Source organism: Macaca nemestrina, chromosome 17 (genome assembly GCF_043159975.1).
Source record: "Macaca nemestrina isolate mMacNem1 chromosome 17, mMacNem.hap1, whole genome shotgun sequence".
Taxonomy (NCBI): Eukaryota; Metazoa; Chordata; class Mammalia; order Primates; family Cercopithecidae; genus Macaca; species Macaca nemestrina.
Genome location: NC_092141.1, coordinates 39,177,253 through 39,193,816, shown reverse-complemented (window position 1 = coordinate 39,193,816; position 16,564 = coordinate 39,177,253). Strand labels below are relative to the sequence as shown.

The 16,564-nt window shown below is 41.7% G+C and overlaps 1 long non-coding RNA gene across 1 annotated transcript; it reads left to right on the top strand.

Moving 5' to 3' along the window:
* The first annotated feature begins 13,580 nt into the window (after positions 1-13,580).
* LOC139359362 (uncharacterized) lies at positions 13,581-16,013 on the top strand. Its single transcript, XR_011615280.1, has 3 exons — positions 13,581-13,671; positions 15,101-15,305; positions 15,701-16,013. It is a non-coding gene; the product is annotated as an uncharacterized lncRNA (long non-coding RNA).
* Positions 16,014-16,564: the final 551 nt, after the last annotated feature.

The following is a 16,564-nucleotide window of genomic DNA, read 5'->3' as shown; positions in this document are numbered from 1 at the left end:
CCCTGCCTGGGTTGAAATCCTAGCTCTGCTTATTAAGTTCTTTTAAGGTGATGATCTTTGAGCAAAAGTCTTAGCTGCTGTTTTCCCAAGTAAATGGACACAATAGTTGCTACCTTGTGAAGGATTCATGTAATGGACCAGCGTTTACCAAGTAGCATCCGGGTTCAGTTTTAGTCATTGGTGATTCTGTATTTGGACTGTGAGGGGCCATTGGGGTGGGGTGGGGTGTGTGTGTGTGTGTCTGTGTGTGTGTAGCACTTAATTGCATGCAGAAATGAAAACATACTTTCCATAAGGGAGAGGCAGCTTCTCTCTGCTTTTGTGTCAAAAGGGAAGAAGGGAGTTTGGAGAGGGAAAGTAATTAAGCTCTTTTCCTCAAAATCAGAGGTAAGTAGAATGTGTAATAATTTACAGAATATCTAGACTTCAACAATCTGATTTTTTAAAATTTATTTTTACTTTTTCAGTTTGAGACTGAGCTACAGTTAATGTGTGGTGACGTTCTGGATGCACTGGACAGACACCTCACTCCAGCAGCTACCGCTGGCAAGTCCAATGTTTTCTATTATGAAATGTAGCTTCTATACTAACAATGATCACAAATACTTCAATAATTTTAAACACTCTCAGGAATAACTGGCTTAGTTTCTTTTTTTCTTAGACATTTCCTATTATTTTCCTTATTAAATATAACCAAAAATCCCACAGAAATTAACTGAGGAGCCTCTAAATATCAACAAAGTAATCACTTGATAGACTAGAATTAAACAAGCAAGAGGTTCCAAGAAATGGCACAAGTGTATTAATCATAAAATAAAATTGCTACATGAAGCATGCAGCCAGCACTGGGCAATGTGTGGCCGCTTGGGGAAGGGGATGAGATAGGTCCGATGAAAGCAAAAGAATATAAATAACTAAAGCAAAAGCTAATGCATTTTTATAATAGCCTGACCATCTTTTTATTCCAACATCAACTATCCTTCTAACATTAAACAATTAGTTTTAAATAAAAGTTGGAAACCTACATCAAAGAAAGTCATGATTCTAAAAAGGCCAACTTTCAATCTTACATTTTCCTTTCTAGTATACAACCTACATTTCATAATGGAAAACCTTGGAACAGCCAGTGGTAGCTGCTGGAGTGAGGTGTCTGTCCAGTGCATCTAGAAGGTCGCCACAGATTAACTTTGGCAGTCTCAACCTGAAAAAATAAAAAATAAATTAAAAAAAATAAAATTGTTTCAGTCTAGAAATTCTATAAATCATTACACATTCTATCTACCTCTGGTTTTGTGGAAGAGAGCTTAGTATTGAATAGAATTTCTTTCCCTCTCCAAACTCCCTTCTTCCCTTTTGACAAAAGAGCACAGAAAAGCTGCCTCTCAGTTATCAAAAGTATCTTTTCCTTTCTGGATGCAATTAAGTGCTGCACACACACTCACCACCCACCCCAACACCCCCTCACAGTCCAAATAAAGAATCATCAATGACTAAAACTGAACCCGGATGCTACTTGGTAAACGCTGGTGAATTACATGAATCCTTCACAAGGTAGCAACTATTGTGTCCATTTACTTGGGAAAACAGCATCTAAGACATTTGCTCAAAGATCATCACCTTAAAAGAACTTACTAAGCAGAACTAGGATTTGAACCCAGGCAGGGTGCAAGAGACAGAACAAAATTCAAACCCAGGCAGTTTGCTTTCAGTGCTTACATTCCTAACAATGTTCAACAGGCAATCTCATTAGTGGAAGAGATCCAAAACTACTTAAGATACCAAAAATCTGTGGACCAAAGTAGCTATTGCCACTCATCTCTATTTATTTATAATACTGAAAACATATACCACCTCTAAAGGCACATACCCAGTTGGCTTCCTTTTTTTTTTTTTTTTTTTTTTTTTTTTGAGAGGGAGTCTCGCTCTGTCGCCCAGGCTGGAGCAGAGTGGCGTGACCTTGGCTCACTGCAAACTCTGCCTTCCAGGTTCATACCGTTCTCCTGCCTCTGCCTCCCAAGTAGCTGGGACTACAGGCGCCCGCCACTACGCCTGGCTAATTTTTTTTTTTTTTGTATTTTTAATAGAGATGGGGTTTCACCGTGTTAGCCAGCATGGTCTCCATCTCCTGACCTCGTGATCTGCTTGCCTCGGCCTCCCAAAGTGCTGGGATTATAGGTGTAAGCCAGCGAGCCCGGCCTTTCCTTTATATTTTTAGTACAGACAGGGTTTCACCGTGTTAGCCACGGTGCAGCTTGTGCATTCATAGGTTGGGATAATACCTACCCCTTCCAGTGCCATTTTAAAGATTTCATATAATACCTTACACGGATACTTATAATACAGATATTTTCCCACTCAGGACAGTGCCCAGTAGAGCAGGTGGGTCAGTAACTGTGGTTCCCCCACCCTGCCCTCTCCCTACCAAACTCCGTTTCCACCTGCCCTGCAATTCCCTTCCGTGTTCTCTTTCATGTGTTTACACGCCTGTCTCTTCCAGTAGAATCAGCTTCTCAACAGCAGCGTTATTGACAGTTTGGGCAGAATCATTCTTCGTTGTGGGGACTGTCCTGTGCATAGTAGAATGGTCACAGCGTCCTAGTCTCCACCCCACTCGATGTCAGTGGCACCCTCCAAGCTGTGACAGTCAAAAATTAGACGTTGTCAAATGTCCTCTGAAGGACAAAATCACCTCTAATTAAGAATCACTGCACTAGAATAATGGCTCCGAAGTTTTTGGAGCAAGATCTACAATAAGAAACATTTTTAAATATGCATTTACCCACACAGTATGTGAAAAAACTTCTTTAAATCATTCTTGCCTGACAGTGTCCCGCTCTGAAATGTTCTGTTTAAAAACCGAGTAGGCCGAGCGTGGTGGCTCACACCTGTAATCCCAGCACTCTGGGAGGTCGAGGGAGTCGGATCACGAGGTCAGGAGATTGAGACCATCTGCCTGACACGCTGAAACCCTGTACGAAAACTACAAAAAGAAAAAAATTACCGGACGTGGTGGCAGGCGCCTGTAGTCCCAACTATTGCAGAGGCTGAGGCGGGAGAATAGCCTCAACCCGGGAGGCGGAGCTTGCAGTGAGCGGAGATGGCGCCACTGCACTCCAGCTTGGGCGACAGTGCCAGAGTCCGTCTCAAAAAAAAAAAAAAAAAAAAAAAAGTCGGGACGCGGTGGCTCACGCCTGTAATCAGCACTTTGGGAGGCCGAGATGGGCAGATCACGAGGTCAAGAGATCCAGACGATCCTGGCTAACACGGTGAAACTCCATCTCTACTAAAAATACAAAAAGTGAGCAGGGCATGGTGGCGGCGCCTGTAGTCCCAGCTACTCGGGAGGCTGAGGCAGGAGAATGGCGTGAACCCGGGAGGTGGAACTTACAGTGAGCCGAGATCGCACCACTGTACTCCAGCCTGAGCAACACAGCCAGACTCCCTCTCAAAAGAAAAAAAAAAGGAAGCAAACTGGGTATGTGCCTTTAGAGGTGGTGTACATTTTCCGCATTATAAATAAATAGAAATGAGTGGCAATAGTTACTTTGGTCCATAGATTTTTGATATCTTAACTACTCTTGGTTCTCTTCCACTGAAGGAATTGCCTGTTGGACGTTATTAGGAATGTAAGCACTGAAGGCAAACTGCTTGGGTTTGAATTTTGTTCTGTCCCTTGCACCCTGCCTGGATTCAAATCCTAGCTCTGCTATTAAGTTCTTTTAAGGTGATGATCTTTGAGCAAATGTCTTAGCTCCTGTTTTCCCAAGTAAATGGACACAATAGTTGCTACCTTGTGAAGGATTCATGTAATGGACCAGCGTTTACCAAGTAGCATCCGGGTTCAGTTTTAGTCATTGATGATTCTTTATTTGGACTGTGAGGGGGTGTTGGGGTGGGTGGTGAGTGTGTGTGCAGCACTTAATTGCATCCAGAAAGGAAAAGATACTTTTGATAACTGAGAGGCAGCTTTTCTGTGCTCTTTTGTCAAAAGGGAAGAAGGGAGTTTGGAGAGGGAAAGAAATTCTGTTCAATACTAAGCTCTCTTCCTCAAAATCAGAGGTACATAGAATGTGTAATAATTTACAGAATTTGTAGACTTCAACAATCTGATTTTTTTAAATTTATTTTTATTTTTTCAGGTTGAGACTGAGCTGATCTGTGGCGACGTTCTGGATGCACTGGACAAACACCTCATTCCAGCAGCTATAGCTGGCAAGTCCAAGGTTTTTTATTATGAAATCTAGGTTCTACACTAACAACTAACAAGTGTACTTCAATAATTTTCAACACTCTTAGGAATAATTGGCTTTTTTTCTTTTTGTTTTCTTAGACATTTCCTATTATTTTCCTTATGAAATATAACCAAAAATCCCACAGAAATTAACTGAGGAGCCTCTAAATATCAACAAAGTTATCACTTGATGGACTAGAATTAAACAAGCAAATGATTCCAAGAAATGGCACAAGTGTATTAATCGTAAAATAAAATTTCTACATGGAACATTCAGCCAGCACTGTGCAATGTGGGCCATTTGGGGGAAGGGAATAAGATAGGTCCCATGAAGGCAAAAGAATATAAATAAGTAAAACAAAAGCTAATGCATTTTTATAATAGCCTGACCATCTTTTTATTCCAACATCAGCTATCCTTCTAACATTAAACAATTAGTTTTAAATAAAAGTTGGAAACCTACATAGAAGAAAGTCATGATTCTAAAAGGCCAACTTTTAATTTTACACAAGAAAATAAGATGAAAACAACCGCTGCTCATTCCACCGTACCAGCTTTTCATTATCTGCATCTTCAGCTGAAGAGAGTGTACCATGTCTCAAAGGTTCCTTTCAAGTATCTGACTTTATCCTCAAGTCACTTTTTTTCATTAAAATGTTCAAACCCTGAAGTTCTTAGGTGTGAGCCTAACAACATATGTACAAGATCTGTATGAAGAAAACTGTGAAACTCTGACGAAATAAATCAGGTAACTAAATGAATGGACAGAGATTCCATGTTCATGGATAGGAAGGCTCAATATTGTAAAGATGTTACTTCTTCCCAGCTTGATCTATAGATTCAGTGCAGTCTCAATCAAAATTCCAGCAGGTTACTTTGCAGATATCAACAAACTGATTCTGAAATGTATATGGATAGGCAAAAGATCCAGAATAGCCAACACAATATTGATAGAGAAGAACGAAACTGAGGGACTGACATTCCCTAACTTCAGAATCTACTATAAAACTACAGTAATTAAGACAGTGTGATATTGGCCAAGGAAGAGAGAAACAGATCAGTGGAACAGAATAGAGAGCCCAGAAATAGACCCACATAAATATAGTCAACTGATCTACAACAAAGGAGCAGATACTTTTCAACAAACGGTGCTGGAACAGCTGGACATCACATGCAAAAAAAAAAAAAAAAAAAAAAAAAGAGTCTAGGCACAGACCTTTTATTTAGCTTTTTAAAAATATTTCTTGTTAAAATCCGGGGTTCATTCAGTGTACATGCATTGCATTTAGTTATCATGTTACTGTAGTCTTTTTACATCTAGAGTCCCCCCACCTATCTTTTTTACATCAAACTGACTTAGGAAAGAATCCAGCCCAATTGTCTTATAGAATGTGAACTCTAAGTTCATCACCAAAGATAACAAAATAAACCACTTTCTTAATGTGTCAGATTGTTTCTTTATGGTGTTAACTTATTCTCCTGTCCCATGTATTTCCAAACTGGAAATGAGGTCTAGAAGTTTGATTAGATTCAGGTTACACAAGGAACTATTCTTAATTGCCTGTAGGGATAACTACCATCTTTACGGTAGCTGTTCCCATGGTGATAAGTTCTTACTGCTTCCTTTGACAGATGTTAATGTTCGCGTGTCAAATCTCACATTCTTGGGAGCTATAGTGTCCACTCACGCACCTTTACCTGAAGTCCAGCTACTTCTGCAACAGCCATGTTCTTCTGGACTCGGTAATAGCAATTCAGCAACCCCTCACCTCAGCCCTCCTGATTGGCGGAAGAAAGCCCCTGCAGGACCCTCTCTGGAAGAAAGGTCAGTCAGCTCACCTAAGGGGTCTTCAGAGCCCTGCTGGCTCATTCGACTCTGCATTTCCATTGTGGTACTGCCCAAGGAGGATTCCTGTTCAGGTAGCGATGCTGGCTCTGCAGCAGGAAGTGCCTACGAACCATCCCCCATGGGACTGGAGGCCTTACAGGTAGGAGGTTTCATTTCCTCATGTCTGAAGTGGAAGGAACCATTCTTCCTTCAGAGTGCCCGTGAGGAGCGGGCAGGTAAAACCAAGCCATGTGTCAATTGTGTTTGCCGGAGTAGTATTTTAGGTATGGGTGGTCTATTGTTTTTGTTGTTTTGTTTTGGGGAGGTGTTCCTTGGTTGCAAAATAGCAGATTCATTCCTCTTTGTTCTTTGATTGCAAATTATTTTAGTCACTTCAGGTATTACATGACAGGTGGATGTAATACATGGTAGAAGAATTCTGAGTGAAGTTGTACAGTTAATTTTTGATTTTTTTCAACTTAAATGTTTAATTCTTTATAAGCTTCTCCTTGGTCTTGTACCTGCTTAGAGCAACAAAATAATTGTTCCTTCAAAGAAAGAAAACAATCCTCGATAAAAGAGTTTACTTTTTCTATACAAATGTGATCTGAGACTACGCCTGGTCCTGGGGTCTGCTGCTAATTAACTGGACAACATGAAACATATCCTTTAACCTTGTCAGGCTTAGTATCTTTAGCGGTAAAATTCAATTAATACCTAACTTAAAGAATAGTTCCAAGACTTAAATGAGATTACATTAATGAAAAGCAATCATATGCTAAAGCACCATAAAACTATGATACAGTTAATTGATGTTAATCATGAAATAAAGATTATGGTTCTTAATTTCATTCGACAGATTTCAGCCCCTGTTAAACATAAGCGATTTCTGAAATATTATCACAATTTTCTGGATTTTGCAGCCTTGCACTCAGGTCTTAGAGGGTTAATTCCATGCTCTCTCTGCAGGTATTGGCTCTTCTGGCAAGGGGCTACTTTTCAATGACTCAAGCCTACTTGATGGAGCTTGGAGAGGTGATTTGCAAGTGCATGGGGGAAGCAGATCCATCCATTCAGCTTCATGGAGCAAAGGTAATTTTCATCAAAACCACAACGCTTTTTCCTTCTCGTCACTTTATATCCCTCCTTTTCTTCACTTTATATTCTTCTGCCACATGTCCTTCAATTCTGAGATTTCTTAAAGAGATTTCAGGTGAGGAAGACTATACATTCTTCTGTTTTCAGCTCTTACATGTAAACCCCAAGAATTGATTCGGTAACAAATGAGTAAGATATAGCTGTTGATTTCAGTCCTTGAAAGAATGCCTCTGTTAAGAGTGACTGAAAAAAGGAAGAAAATGAGTTGTAAATTATGTTTCCCCTTGACTTGAGGTGATCTCCAAACTAAAGTGCAGTTGTCTGTTAGTCCTAATACTCTGCTTTGGTAATTCTTTTTTCTTGGCAGCTTCTGGAAGAACTGGGCACAGGCTTAATACAGCAGTATCAACCGGATTCTACTGTAGCACCTGATCAGAGAGTATCAGTCTTCTTGGTAAATAAATGTCAATTCATAGTTTTCTTTTATTGGTGCTTCAGTTGCAGTTTTATTTTGAAGTTCAGTGGTAAGTGGAATAGATGATATGGTGTCTTCCAGTGTCAAAAATTGTGTTTTATAATCCAGGAAAACATGAAACTAGTATAAATGGGTTTTATTTTACATTTCAGTTTATTTGCAATTTAGTATGCGGTAGGCTTATGTAACCAGCAATAGTAAAACTAATATTTCTTTTGCATAAAACCTAGTCTGGTTATTCAGCCTGCCCAAGAGACAAAGAGCCAGAAATTTTGTATCCAAAGCCATGGGATCAAATTTAGGGAACATGATTGTATTAGTCCATTTTATGTTGCTATAAAGGAATACCTGAGGCTGGGCAATTTATAAAGAAAAGACATTTATCTGGCTCACAGTTCTGCAGGCTATACAAAAAGCATGATGCCAGCATCTACCTCTGATGAAGCCCCAGGAAGCTTTTAATCCTGGCGGAAGGCAAAGGGGGAGCAGGCATGTCATATGGCAAGAGAGTAAGCAAGAGGGAGATGCCAGGCTCTTTTAAACAACCAGCGGTCATAGAGGGAGAGCTCACTCATTTCCACAAGGACAGCACCAAGCCATTCAAGAGGGATCCGCCCCCATGACCCAAACACTTCCTGTTAGACCCACCTCCAGTGTTGGAGGTCACATTTCAGCATGAGGTTTGGAGGAGGCACACATCCAAACCATATCATTCTGCCCCTGGCCCCCGCAAATCTCATGTTCCTCTCATTGCAAAATAGTCATCTCTTCCCAATAGTTCCCCAAAGTCTTAACTCTTTCCAGCATCAACTCAAAAGTCCAACATCTCAGCTGCGAATCAAGGCAAGTTCCTTCCACCTGTGAGCCTGTAAGATCCAAAACAAGTTATTGATTTTTAAGATACAGTGGTGTACAGGCATTGGGTAGACATTCCCATTCCAACAGGGAGAAAGCAGCCAAAAGAAAGGGGCAACGAGCCCCACACAAATCCGAAACCCAGCAGGACAGACACTAAACCTTAAAGCTCCACAACAGTCCTTTGACTCCATGTCCCGCATCCAGTGCGCACTGGTGCAAGGGGTGGGCCTCCAAGTCTTCTGGCAGCCTTGCCCTTGTGGCTTTGCTGGGTGTAGGCCGTGACCATTCCCAGAGTTCCACTGGGCAGTGCTCAGTTGGAGACACTGTTTGGGGGCTCCAACCCCATATCTCTCTTTGGCACTGCCCTAGTAGAAGCTCTCAGTGGGGGCTCTGTCCCTGTGGCAGGCTTCTGCGTGGGCACCCAGGCTTAGGGAATCCTCTGAAATCTAGGTAGAAGCTCCCAAGCCTTCTTCACATTTGCATTCTGTGCATCTGCAGGCTTAACACCACATGGAGACCGCTAAGGCTGACAGCTTGTACCCACTAAGCAGAAAACCAAGCAGTATCTGGGGCCCTGTGAGCCAAGGCTGGGGATGCTGGGAGCAGTGTCTCAAGGCTGTGCAGAGCAGTGGGGCCCTGGGCCTGGCCCCCAAAACCACTTTCCTTCTAGACCTCTGGGTGTGTGATGGCAGGGGTTGCCTCAAAGATTTCTAAAATGCCCTTAAGGCTGTTTTCCCATAGTCTTGGCTATTAGCACCTGGCTCCCTTTTAGTCATGCTAATCTGTCTAGCAGGTAGTTGCTGGGAGCTTGGATTCCTTCTCCAGTACAGGGCCAGGGTGCAAATTTTCCACATTTTTATGCTGTTAACCTTTTAATGGTAAGTTCCAACTCTAAGTCATTCCTTTGCTCCTACATCGGACTATAGGTTGTGAGAAGCTGCCACATCACCTGTTGAATGATGCTTCGAATTTCTTTCACCAGATACCCTAAGTCATTACTCTTTAAGTTCAACCTTATGCAAATCCCCAGGACATGGGCATAATGCCGCCAAGTTGTTTGCTAAGGTGTCACACAGGTGGCCTTTCCTCCAGTTCTCCCAACTTTTTTATTTCTATCTGAGGCCCCCTCAGCCTGGCTTTCACTCTCCATATTTCTATCAGCGCTTTGGTCACAACCATTTAATCAGTCTCTGAGAAGTTCTAAACTTTCCTTTGTCTTCCTATCTTCTGAGCCTTCCAAACTCTTTCAACCTCTGCCCAGTACCAAGTTCCAAAAGTTGCTTCCACATTTTTAGGTATCTTTGTACCAACAACCCATTCCTTGGTACCAATTTTCTGTATTAGTCTCTTTTCTGCTGTGTAAAGAAATACCTCAGACTGGACAATTTATTTTTCAAAGAGGTTTGTCTGGCTCACAGTTCTGCAGGCTATAGAAGAAGCATGGCGCCAGCATCTACTTCTGGTGAGGCCTCCAGAAGCTTCCAGTCACAGTGGAAGGCGAAAGGGGAGCAGGCATGTCATATGGCGAGAGAGGAGGCAAGAGGGAGATGCCAGGCTCTTTTAAACAATTAGCTCTCGTTTGAATATCAGAGTAAGAACTCACTTATTACCACAGGGATAGCACCAAGCCATTCAGTAGAGATCTGCCCACATCACCCAAAAACCTTCCTCTAGGCCCACCTCCAACATGGAAGGTCACATGTCAACATGAGATTTGGAGGGGACGCACATCCAAACCATACCAGCCACTTAATGGATATGTGGTTATAGGCATGATTTCCTAGTTGTAAAAAGGAATAATAAACCATAACTCCTCAGTCACAAGGCTGTTGACAAATCGAATGACATGTAAAGATGCTAACACATAGGAGGTAAATCTGGTACCCGTGTCCTCCCCGCCCCCCGCCAGCCCCACCCTGGTTCTATTAAACTCCTATGATTTCAGGTTGTTTCTGCTACCCCCACACTGTGCCAGTTCCAAAGATGGATGAAGGGCATGTGATCACCTGGTGGCAGTCATGTGAAAAATAACAAAGTATGTGAAAACACAGATTCGTTGTCCAACACATATAGTATTTGTCTTAGTCTGTTTGAGCTGCTGTCATAAAATACCATAAATTGGGTGTCTTCTAAACAACAGAAATGTATTTCTCATAGTTGTGGAGGCTGGAATTAAGATCAAGTCACTGACAGACAGATTTGGTGCCTCAAGGAGGGCTCACTCTCTGGCTCACAGATGGCACCATGTGAGCCGTGTCCTCATGTGATGGAAGGGGCAAGGCAGCTCTCTGGGGCCTCAGTCATAAGGGCACTTATCTCTTTCATGAGGGCTCTGTTCCCATGACCTGATCTTCTCCCCAAAGCCCCAACTCCTGATACCATCACCCTGGGAGTGAAGATTTCAATATAGGAATTTTGAGGGAGCATAAACATTCAGAATACTGCTATTCAGAATAGCGGTCTTCAGACTGCTCTTTTTCTTTAGTCCTCAGTGACATTTGCATCCATTCTTATTTCCATAAATGAGCTTCTATAAAGACGGCAACTTTAATAAAGGTTGAACGTGATGAGCTGCTGTGTGTGTCTTGCATAAAGTGGGTGCTCAGATAATCATGGAATCTGAATTGAACCTGCTCTTTACCAGGGTAGCCTCAAGGTCGCAGTGGTATTCAACTCTTGAATATGGTCTCAGACACAGATATTTCACATCTTTTATAGAAGCCTTTGGCTCGTAGTTATTTCATTCTCATTTTTCCCTTGTCAACCTTCTCATTGCAGAATGACAGGCCGATCCTGTGCATCACTCACAGTGCTGCTCGGACTGAATGACAGCAGGAATCGCTTAGTGAAAGCTGCAACCTCACGGGCCCTGGGAGCCTATGTGCTTTTTCCCTGTCTCAGACAGGTCAGAGTGAGCCTGTTTAGCTCTTCTGTGCTCCTTTATTGTCCATGACACCCCTAGTTTGTGGATATAGAGCTCCTGCATTGGACAGTAAAGGAAACTAAATTGCTTTGTAATATGATTTCCTTAATTGCTACTAAAATATGGTCATGGGCCAGGCATGCTGGCTCATGCCTGTAATCCCAGCACTTCGGGAGGCCAAGGCAGGTGGATTGCTTGAGCTCAGGGGTTTGAGACCAGCCTGGGCAACTTGGCGAAACCCCGTCTCTACAAAAAATAAAAAGATTAGCCAGGCATGGTGGTATGCGCCTGTAGTCCCAGCTACTTGGGAGGCTGAGATGGGAGGCTCACTTGAGCCTAGGAGGTGAAAGTTGTAGTGAGCAGAGATCACACCACTGCACTCCAGCCTGGGTGGCACAGCCAGACACACACACACACACACACACACACAGATACACACTCTCTCTCTCTCTATATATATATAGTTATACATAAATATAGTTCTATATATGTAACTACAGGCATTACCATATATATATCATATATATAAATGAACTGAGGCATTACCATATATATATATGGTATTTATTTTTAATTTTTAATTTTTAATTGCTTAGCACACTCCCTGGGACCTTAGGCACCCAATAAATGCTTAAATGAATGAATGATATAATAAAAATGAAATGGGACATTACCAAGTGGTAGTCATCATTTAGAAAGCTGACATAGTTTTTATTTAAAAAGACATAATGTCCTCTTTCACTCTTACTTGTGACGTTTATCTCACTGAGAGGTGTGTGGTACATAGGATGTGTTTTGGAAATAAATGCATTTCTTTTTCAGAACATTATTTCCTGAGATGGAAATCAACCAAGCACAGAGTTCACAGATAACTGTCCCAGGCCAGGTTATATATTCGATGTACATAAGGGCAAAATCCTTAGGCTTCTCGGGTGTCCATGGCACATACCAAAATCATAGGAGCTTCCCCTGGGATTTTTTTGAGTGTCCAAATTGTAAAATATAAAAACAGTAAATTGATTGAGTAGATGAATTTTTATTTCCAAGTAGAAATTTGCGTGAAGGCTTATAGCTCTATCTGAAAATAAGTTTGAGAATTTCAAAGGTAGCAACGTGACCTGCTAAAGTAACGGCAGTGTTTTGTTTTGTCTTATAGGATGTCATATTTGTTGCAGACACAGTAAATGCAATATTGATGTCACTTGAAGACAAGTCTCTGAATGTTCGAACCAAAGCAGCCTGGTCCCTGGGCAACCTGACAGACAACGCTGATTGTCAACATGTAGGTGACTCACCTTGCTTTCCCCAGCTGACTTCTGAGACTGAGGACCCAAGAGAATGTCCTCGATTCCTACCATGAAATAATCAACAGTAGTTCCTGCTTATTATCCCGCTTCCTGCTTTATATATATATATATATATATATATATATATATATATATATATATTCTTTCAGAAAATAAAATAAGCTGTTCTTAATATATATTAGGAATATATTAGACATATATGTATTAAAAATACTGTATACCTATATAAGTAATATGTCCACATTATAGAAAACATAAAAGCAAAACCTTAGTAATGGTTACTGTACTTTTGAAATGCATTTTAAAAAATTTCTTAAAGTGGCATATTCACAGGCTAAAAAAAAGCCAAACAGTACAAAGCAGCATTCGGTGTGCAGCCTGTCTTCTACCCTGACACCTTAGTTCCCTCCCCAGAGGTAGCTTGTTGTTCATGTGCAAGTGTCCTGCTTTTCGTCACTTCACCATATAAGCGACATGTAACGTGTGTAAGCATTCTCTTTTATTATTGCCTTGTTAGAAATCCTTATTTATGATTACATAATTATCACTGTGTGATAATTAACCATTTTTCTATTACTGAACATCTGTTTTAGGCTTTAGGCTTGTAGTCTTTTATATTCAGTGAATATTTTTGTGCATGAAATCTGCATTTTGAGATTTTTTTTTGGAGACATTCCTAGGTGGGGAACTATTGGGTCAAAATATATATACTGTAAGTTTCTTGATACAATCTAAGCAGATCTGTTCAACTGTTTTCCTAAACTTTTATGCTTATACTAAGTGAATATATTTCTATATGTATATATTTAAGTGATTTACCTTTTAACATGTGTTGCCTGCTTTGGGTGGAACAGGGAAACACCAGACCCAAGTTTTCAGGAAGAGTTCTCTGGTCTCCTGCTCTTGAAAATGTTACGATCAGCTATAGAAGCATCCAAGGATAAAGACAAGGTAGACTCACGACAAAACCCAGTATCTCCCAAACAGATTCTTAATGTATTGTAGCTGCAGTGTGGTAGTTTAGTGTGGCTTGATGCTCCTCAGACTATCCCACCAAATGTACTCCTGTTCAAAGGAGACTGAGGGTGTGCTCAGCGTATAAACGGCCTATTCCACACATGTATGGTTTCTTTACTGTCTCCTGCCTCCCGAAAACTATCAGTGCCCATTGTAATACTACATAACATATTCAGGTTCCTTTTATTTATTTATTTTTTATTTTATTTTATTTTTTTTTTGAGAGGGAATCTCGCGCTGTCGCCCGGGCTGGAGTGTAGTGGCCGGATCTCAGCTCACTGCAAGCTCCGCCTCCCGGGTTTATGCCATTCTCCTGCCTCAGCCTCCCGAGTAGCTGGGACTACAGGCGCCCGCCACCTCGCCTGGCTAGTTTTTTTTTTTTTTGTATTTTTTAGTAGAGATGGGGTTTCACTGCGTTAGCCAGGATGGTCTCGATCTCCTGACCTCGTGATCCGCCCGTCTCGGCCTCCCAAAGTGCTGGGATTACAGGCTTGAGCCACCGCGCCCGGCCTCAAGTTCCTTTTAAATTAACTTTTTTTTATTCCCCCCCCCAAAAAAATGTTAAGTAGAATTGACAAGTCAGAAAAATGAGTAGCTCTTGGCTTTGAATATTACCTGTTAAACTAATCAGTTTAATAAGCACAGGTCTGGGCTTTAGGTCAGACATACATGGATTCAAGCCCTGGCTTGCCCTTTAGTAGCTGGGTGACTTTGGTATATTATGTAACTTCTCTGAAGGTCAGGTCCTTACCTGTAACATGGAAGTTCTATACCTCACCGGATATGAAGATGCCTTATGTTAAAGCACCGAGCACCGTACCTGACCCGTACCGTGTGCTCACTTTAATACTACTTCTGAAAATCTGGTAATCACCCAGGAAGCCCTGCCTCAGAGTAATTCAGTCAGAAATTCTGAGGTTAGGGCCTGCAAATTGGTTTTAAAACAAAAGGAAAAACCTCCCCAAATGATTCTGGTGGGCTGCAGAGGTTGAGACTCTAGTGTAGTAGAAAAGTATTGGACTGGAATGATGGAACCTAGCTTCTCCTCATCATGTTGCTATCAACCAGCCTTGTCCTGTGGTCCCCGGACCTTATACTCCATCTCAGTAAAACAGGGAAGATGGACCTCTCTGAGGTCCTCTCTAGCACTAAATAAAATAAATAAATAAATAATCAGAGAGAGGAGTTTTGTAGAACCTCACCTTTCTGATGGCTCAGGATGTTAACCAGAGCAGACCTTGTGAGTTCCAAGGACTTGCTTTAAGAAGTCGAGGACCTCCTGGGTTTCTTTAAGCTGAAATTAGACTTTTGAAAACATCTCTTTGGCAAAACACATTTCTAAAGCGTTTACATTTTTTTCTAGGTAAAGAGCAATGCAGTCCGGGCCCTTGGAAATTTGCTTCATTTTCTGCAACCCTCTCATATAGAAAAACCCACATTTGCAGAAATAATTGAGGAGTCTATCCAGGCCCTAATTTCTACTGTTCTAACAGAAGCTGCCATAAAAGTCTGATGGAATGCTTGTTATGCAATGGGAAATGTATTTACAAATCCTGCCCTTCCATTAGGTAAGAAAGTTTCCCTTCACTCCCTGGTGGAAAGCCTCTTGGACAATACACACCAATCTACATTGTTGTTAAAGATGTTTGTCACATGTCATTTATCACAGTATGAGGAAAAAATGGAGACACACTGAAAACAAGTTTAGGAGAACATTGAAATACATCATTACCTATACAATGAGATTTATAATGGAATATTTTGTTGCCATTTAAAATTACTTACAATAATTTTATAATCTGGAAAAATACTTCTGATGTTAAACAAATGAAAGCAGTATTAAATCATTTCTACAGAATGACCTCAATTGATGGGTAGAAAAAAGACTGAAAGGAAACTGGACCAATTATTAACAGTGATTGCCTCTGGTTGAGTAGGATTTTTTCTGTTTTCATTTTCTCAGTTGTCTACAATAAGCATATATTGTTTCAATGGTCAAGAAAAAAGGAAGGAAACAAAACTGGAATGAGAGGAGATATAAACTGGAAATCCCCTGTGAGCTGTGTACAGAAGTGGATGCCATTAATAAATGTAAGGAGGGCATCTGTCTCTAAGTAGCGGCATGCCATGCCCCTTGATATGTCATTCAGGACCAGTAGCTGCTTAGGTGTGTGGATCGGAGCCTCCAAACCTTGCTCACTTTGAATGCCAGTGTTCGCTTTATTGCGTCTCTCTCTGTCTGTCTCAGAAGATTTGAGACCTAAGGATGTGTTCCCGGAGAGGAGCTCATGCATCAAGTTAGGGAAGTCTGGCTCTGCTCCCCTTTATCGCCTAGAGCATCCAGGCCGAGCAGTCAGCTGGGAGCAGGTGGAGTAGTCTCCTGGCTTCTTCCACTGAGAAGTCACCTAAGGGTGACCTTTGGGGTTGGAGCTCATTGAGGTGGATGTCCGCCTTCTGGAGAGCCAAGAAGTCCTTGAAACGAGGGCACCTCAGTGGTGGTTGGCTCCTACCTGCCTTCCTGTATGGCCCTTGCCCTTAGCCTACTAGAGAGAGAAGTCGACCTGCATGACTTGGAGGGAAAGGGACGCTCCAAAGAGGCAGGAAGTTTGAGAACTAGAAAGCATCCAATAGCAGAGCTATCAAGAGCCACATAAGAAAAGGGAGCCAGAAACTGATAAAGAACTCTGACGGGTCAAATTGTGAGTGTCTTGTAGGTCTAGCAGTGGCCCATTGTCAATGGCAGTGGCAAACACCAAATGGAAAGGGCCTGCTTGCCTGTCTTCGGAGGCAACAGAGAAGCCGGGGAGGGCTGGGCGAGTTAAGAGAA